At 39.7% G+C, this 7,627-nt stretch overlaps 1 pseudogene; it reads right to left on the bottom strand.

Annotated features, from left to right (window-relative positions):
- Positions 1-4,140: 4,140 nt before the first annotated feature.
- Positions 4,141-6,522, bottom strand: LOC127103936 (ribosomal protein S3, mitochondrial-like; annotated as a pseudogene).
- Positions 6,523-7,627: the final 1,105 nt, after the last annotated feature.

The raw sequence follows: 7,627 nt of genomic DNA, 5'->3' as shown, positions 1-7,627 counted from the left end.
TCCATTATTTGATTCTTTGGTTTGATTATATATTGTTTATTTATCCGATCTGATTGATAACTGTTGTCTACTTGTATGATGTATGAGGCATATATTCTTATTGTTAGTTTGCCATGAACAATCCCCATTCATAACAAATGTACCCCTCTCCCATAAAGTGTATAATATTTATTTCTTTATTTCTTTAGTCACCTGTTAATACAAGAATTAAAACGAACATCCGATAACCATTTCAAAATAAGATCAAAAGCTCGATCCAACGTCGAGTAATCATTTTCAAAACTTAACAGAACCAGCACGCATTCATCCATCCTCTTGTAAGTCGATTGCCTTAGGCACCGCCATCTACCTGTAAGTCGATTGCCTCCGGCATCGCCATCTACCCTTATCCGTAACTCCTCTCTGCGCTCCATTTGTCGACTCTTGTTCCGTTTAGGTAGCACCCATTAGGTAAAACCCTTTGTATGATAACATAATTAGAATTCCCTTTTTCTTTGCATGCTAACATTAGGTAGATATCCCCTTTGTAAATCCTAACACATAGGTCCATATTGCATGACGACTCTAGAGCAGAGCTTCCCCACTTTTAGACCTTTTGTGCGTCTCCGATCTTGTGGCATGTCAGTCCGTTCTATTGCAAAGAGGTAACTGCCTAAGACTCGACTCAGCGAGCTGCGACACCTACTACTAGGACGTTGAACACACTGCCCACCCTCTTTTGACACAGTTGGTGTCCTCTTTTGTAAGTCCATGTTCAGATGGCAATCCTTAACCCCTAGTTAGCCGAACTACAACAACTCTGATTCTCATGTTTAGATGAGATACGTAGGCACGAGATGCAATGTCTTGCCGAGTTTGACTGACGACTAACAACTAATTCTTGCTTGCTTTCGCCCTTGCTGCGATTCTTTTCTCTCGCCCTCGTTGCGATCGAGACCGTCCCTTTCCCTTGCCCTAGTTGCAATCGAGACCCTTGTTCCCGTAGTTAGCCGAACTACGTTTTGCTCTGATTCTCATTCCAGATGAGATACGTAGGCATAAGACGTGACGTCTTAGCGAGCACACTTCTCTTTAACCCATAGGTAGCCGAGCTACAAAGACTCTGATTCTCATACTCAGATAAGATACGTAGGCAGTGGATGCGACATCCTTGCGAGTCATTTTATTTTAACCTTCCTTTTAGTAAATAGTACTTTAGATATACCTACACCCTTTAGACTAGAACAACACATATGAAAAGGGCTCCCTAGGAGTACCTAAGATGTTTTGGGTGCTTAAAACCTTCCCATTGCATAACCAACCCCCTTACCCAGATCTCTGACATTTTTACTAGTTTTTGATTCGATAAAACTTTTAGGTTTTTGTTCGCTTTCTAACCATTCCTTTGGATAAATAGAAGTGCGGTGGCGACTCGACTTGTATGGTTTACCTTGGATTTAGTCAATATCTCTAATGGTAACGAATACCCTGCTACACCCCTCCCACTTGTTTGTTGTAGACTTCAGATAAGAGAAAGGAGGCATTCGTCAGCGCATGAAGGCCCACCGAGCAAAGCTCTTTCTTTTTTGCCATGTCGTGAAGTTAAATTATATTGTATGTTAGTTAGAGAGGTTAGAAACTACTATGTTCTATAGATTCCCAATAGATAATAAATCCCAACGAGAATAGAAGCGCCTCGCTTCCATTGTAGTCGTCGTAGTCTTTTAGCGTAGTGGTCGGCCTTTCTACACACACGCGCCCGCCAGAATGCCTCATTGGTTCTGGACGAAGCCAAGCCGATACATATGATAGGCGAAGGAAAGATCCCCATTTCATGGCGCCTGGGGAATGCTAGTTTGATCGAGGATTAGAGAGGAGACATGGAAGAAAAGGCTCGGGATGGATTTAGGAGTCTTTGTGCGAGTCGTATGCGGTGAGAGTCGCGCGTACGGTAACGAGGGGGGTTCGCATCTATACGTGCATTATGGTGGTTAGGCATACCAACCTTATTTGTTCAATGATCTATGGGTCTACTGGAGCTACCCACTTCGATCAATTAGCCAAGATTTTGACCGGATACAAAATAACTGGTGCTTGATCTAGTGGTATTTTTATGGGGATTCTATCTATTGCTGTAGGATCCCTATTCAAGATCACTGTAGTTCCTTTTCGGGCGGATGCAAACTCTAAGGTCCTTTAGGCTGTTGGGTTAGTAAGAACAAGATAATGGGATTTCCCGTGTAATTTTGACACCTTGGGCTTCGACATATTTACTTAGGGATACCCTTGGTAAATCATCTTTCTTTTCCCTGCGAGAAGAGATCTTCATCAACTACAGAAGCTTGCAGGTGTGTGGCTGTACCGAGCTTTCTCTTTTGAATTCGGGTTCCCACGATATTAATGAGATCCTTTTTTCCTCGGATCATGTTATCTGACGTCCTTCCTAATGAGAAATTTTTTAAAGTCCCTTGTTTTAATTAGATGAAGAGCTTCTTTATCTTACACAATTTCGAGATCAAGATATTGAATAATACCTTCGATGTGTAGCTAAGTAGCTTCTGATTCCTTTTCCTTAGTTGCCGATCAAGGTAGAGTCTTCACAGGTGATCAAGTAAAAGAGTTTTCTAATATATATAGTTTTTGTTGAAATGATTCACTAAACACCTTTGCTCAGGCTAATGGACAAACTGAGTCTTCCAAAAAAATAAGGTGAACTAGCTTAGAAAATATGATAAAGGATAACCCAAGTAAGGATCTGGTATGAAGTGTAGTCAGAGGCTCCCTAGGCATGTTGGAAAAAAGGTCAAGTTTCCATTAGGAGGTGGGACAAGAAGCTTAACCATACTTGGATTTGGAAAGACTTCTGCTCGACACGTTCAAGCTTTTCCGGGAGGATCTTTTTTAAATATTTTATTCCTAGGTTATAGATTGGGGCGGATTTAACTAAATATCCTGACCCCTGACCCATAGTCTTCATGGATATGATATTTCCTACTATTCCTAACGAAAGGATAGTATTCAAGACGATCAGAGTCATCATCGACATAAGGGAAGAAAAAGTGGCAAGAATTATTCCATTCTTCCTCGACAAGAGCACCCGAATTCGAATTTTGTTTTTGGCCTTGTTAGTATTGTTTTGTGAGTCTTCTGCTGAAGAATTTCTCCTTAGTAGTCTCCCAATGGACCTTGACCGGTATGTCTAAGCCAATACATAATCACCATAAATTAGTTACAAGGGCTCTCTGCGGCGAATAATAGAAGGTGGTGTACTAGTTCTCAGTAAGTATTGTAAGAATACCATGAAATGTTCATCAAAAGAGGGATCTTAGTTAGGAAAAAATACCTTCTTTTTCTTGTTACATCCTGCCCACAACCATGCACTTAATAAATCAATATCATAGGAGTAGTAGCATTAAGCGAAGCATCAAAGTAGAAGGAGTTGGACACCATTGGATCAAGTGTTGAAAGACTACGTACGAAAATAGAATCCCCAGATGATAGGGGCCCGGGAACTGAACAATGTTAACGCAAGGGGCTTAAATTAAAAGGCAAGTAGCATTCGATAAGCAGGTAGGTTTGGGAAACTAGTACCAGGTACTAGGTCGATGGCATGCATAATACTTCTCATCGGTGGTAAACCATGGGAAGAGTATCACCAAACAACTCCTTCAAATATTTTAATAGTATATGAATGAAGAAGAATGTCTTTAGAATAGTTCAATGTCGGCGAATATCGTAGGAAGTAACCAAGTTTGAATGGTGGAAAGCCAGAAAGGGAAAAATCACTAGTTTCAGCGAAGCTATTCTTTACTCCTTAAGCGTAAGAGAAAAGTACTTTCACGCAAGGTCGGCTAGTGAACCCCGCTACTCCTTTGTCTTTTAGGAAGGGAAGTCTGAGTCAAAGTCATTGTGAATCTCAGTTTGAAGGAGATTCACCTTCACCCTACATCTTTTAATGTTTTAGTCTTATTATTTATCATCTTCCTGCGGCTCTGGCCGACCCATCTTCCTCCATGTCCTCATCCAAGGTTCAAGCAATTGGTCTTCAATGGCTTGATATGAAAGATACCAACTCTACAACTTTGAGTGCCATATCTTCCAAAACCTAGTTTTGTTCCGTCTGGTTTGCAACCCCTACTACATTTGCCTTTACGATATTTACTAAATTTCGTACACTTCGGATATAACACGTCCTTTTTTTTTAACTATATGAAATGAACACTTTGACACTGAGATTCCGTAACGAGTAGATACTTCCGCATAAGCATAATTTATTTTTTGGTTAAATACATTATGGGATGTTTTTCCATACTTTCCGCATTCAGTTCTAGTTATTTATGCACCTTCTGATCGACCTGAACAACATATATGAATCCCCTTAACCCATTTTTTCATTACTAATGGAATATCCTTAACTATTCTACTAAAAATGGACCGAAATGATCTTGTTTTCTTTCTCAGTTGAAAAGAGATGTCTTGACCAATTGGATAAGCACTTTGATAAACATATTTGATCCTGACCGACCCAATTAAGGTATTAGTGTTTGTTATATTAGACAACAAAGATCGCATTTTTTCACTTCGTTCCAATAAGACTTGTAGCCGTACAATTTTTTTTTGTTTCTCAGTATGATCTCTTTTCCGTTTATCCACTCTCCTATCCTACCTAGGTCTATGAGTTTATCTATCAATTCCATTACCTTATCATTACCCATGAGGTTCCAACATTTGATCCTTAATTGACCTAGGAGTGGTTCCAGGGCATCCTAAAAAGAAGGTTATTATAAATCCCAACTCTATCCCTTGGAAAGAAAAAGGTAGCAACGAAGAAAGGGAAGAGCGACATGGTGGTTTTTATTGTTCCCGCAAAGCGAAGATCATTCGCCAAGCGAATGAAGTGGGTTAACCTCTTTTTGGCTTCGACCAAACACTTTTTCTCGCTGGTCGAGCTTTCTACAAAAAAATCGATGCGAGAACGTATTCTCTTATCTAAGCTTCTTCCCTGCATATTCGATCTTCCATCGTAGATGGTTCATCCATGTCTGGTGCCACGAAATGATTGAGAACTACGACAATGTCGAAATGCATTTGCTTATTTCTACAAAAAGTTATTGCATGACCAAATAATTCAAGGAGGCGCGCATTGCAGGGAGGGTACTTTTAAATAGATGACTCATCGGGCCGTCGGAGCGGAACTTCTTAGGGAAAAGTAACTTTAAAAACTTATTTTTTCTGAAGGAGTTGTAATTTTCTATCAGGAATGCTATGTCATTTACAACCCCGACGTATTTCGGATGCTTAAAGGCCTCGCTGGCCCGAAGTGATTTAGAAAGATTATTCTTTATCAATGGTGATCGGTCATGGTATCCATAGCGTTGCTTCTTTTTTGGCCAAATCCTAATTTTATTTTGCTTCTCCCGGTCATTGAGCCTGATTGACTCGACTCTTTTCCTTGCCCTCCGGCCTCTCACTTTATTTTGTTCTTCTTCTTTCTTGTTGCTGGAATGAAGACACCCGATTGACCCAACTTTCCGAAATGCCCACCATCGGCCCTTCTCCTTTTCAGGTATTAACTAAGAATGGGCCTTAAGTTAGATTTTGATAAATATAGCATTCTTAGTTAGGCTATATTTATCAAAATAGATATAGTGGAAGACAAGTTTTAGTACGAGGAGTTCCATACAATAAAAGGATTTCTCTATAATAAGAGTGATCCATGGCCTTGAGCCTAGAGTCATAGAAGAATTCCTTGATGCTTCCCATAGGGATAGGAAAGAGTCAAGTGGCTGGTCGGTTAAGCAGCTAGTCCTAATTTAGGCACATACGTCGGTTAGAGCAGTGCCTTTTCAAAGCTTAGCTTCTGAGATTCTCTTGCTAATAGAAAACAATCTTTCTTTCGGGAAAGTCTTATGCGCTCTATTAGGGTGTGGGGACCAGATCTTCTTGAATAAACTACAGTTTTCCCCTTGGAATGAAGCCTCTTAGACTGTCTACCTTTGATTCAAGAGTCTCACTTTGGCAATCTACTGAGAAGGTCGTATCCATGGTCTAGAGTCGCTCATACTCGGACCACCTCTATGAGGGGGACTTCCTTGCTATGCCACCATCCTATTAGCCTAGCTTGTAGTTAATCTATTTACTAGTCTGATGCACACTTGGAAGGCTCTCCTTTATCTTACCAGTCGCGCAACACAATACACACGTTTATGTCATAATTCTTATCTCAGGCTGATAATTGGGCTTATAATGCCTTTATTTTATGGACCTCGGGACCTTAAATTTCCAACTTCGGCCTATCATCTTATGTTTTTAGTTTAAAAAAAAAAGGTTCGCGCCCTAGAGTGCATCCACGTCTTAGGCTTAACAGATGAGGCCTACTATGACAAGGGATAGATAGGAACTACCTCTAACAAGGTAGTCCTATGGTGATGTAATGCCTTATGGATACGAATCAATAATAAACCATTATCTATCTTCCTAGTCCATTTGTATGAGCACAGGTGACTCTCTTTGTGTTAGTACTTGTTCATTAAAGATGTACATAGTCTTTAGGGTACGGTCATTAAACATCAATATATCTTCCCCACTGGGCGCGTATGGTAAGATGAGATACATCCTCCGGGCCTAAGTCGATCCTTACTTTCTTTCTTCGATCTGCATTCAGAGGCTTCATCTAAGTAGATTGAAAGATGATCCTGCCCTCCTCTTACTCTTTGTTACAGCTATTTCCTCGCATGGGAAGCAATCCTTATGCTTTTTATTTTAATTATATTTAATTTAACCAAGTTAAATGTTAGCAATATATATTAGTATACATTTTTATGTTTCGATGCCAAGTAGTTTTTTTGGTTGGTTAATAATTGGTCACTTCCTGAAACGGCTTGGATTTGCATTCTATTAGCTCTAGATATCCTTTTAGTAAACTACACTCTAGTACTATACTTTGTGATTATTACACTCGCTCAATAGCTATTCACACCCCTAAACAAAGTCTAACTCAGGGAAGAAGAACAAGTCTTAAAAAACTACATATACAATAACCCGCTTAACTTCTACCTTCTCCAACTCTGCTTGTTCCCTAGTGATCGCTACAGTCGATGATAGCTAGAACTAATGAACTAAGTTAACTCATCAGAATAACCTCCCCTCCTAGCCCGATAGCTCTTTAGGAAAGTATTATGAAAGGTAGACTCCACTTCTAGGTCTTTGATCTCACCCAATCCTATATGCTACACTAGTTTGAAGAGTCTACTTCCCTTTCTTTAACTTTAAGAACTCATAACTAATAAATTACTAATAATATTAACAATTGTTCCAACTCACGAACTCAAGAAAGAAGTGAGAGCATCCTTATGTTTTCGGTCCCCCTACTCATATCGAAATGGAAGACTATGGGTCACGAACAAAAAGAGTGTCTTTATTTTTGTCGTGTTATATCCCAATTCAAATAAGAAATTAATATGAGTATAATAAAATCTATTTCAAGGAGCTAAAAAGGAAAGAATTTTTTTATTACCTCAGCCAATGGTTTAGCTGGGGAACTTCTCTGCTGACGTACCTCCTTCCTCCTATTTGGCGATTAACTCTTCCAAGCATTCCTTGCCTCGTGCGAGAAAAAAGGGAAAGTGCTAACATGCTAACACCGATA

Source organism: Lathyrus oleraceus, chromosome 7 (genome assembly GCF_024323335.1).
Source record: "Lathyrus oleraceus cultivar Zhongwan6 chromosome 7, CAAS_Psat_ZW6_1.0, whole genome shotgun sequence".
Classification (NCBI taxonomy): domain Eukaryota; kingdom Viridiplantae; phylum Streptophyta; class Magnoliopsida; order Fabales; family Fabaceae; genus Lathyrus; species Lathyrus oleraceus.
This window is presented reverse-complemented; position numbering and strand designations above follow the sequence as displayed.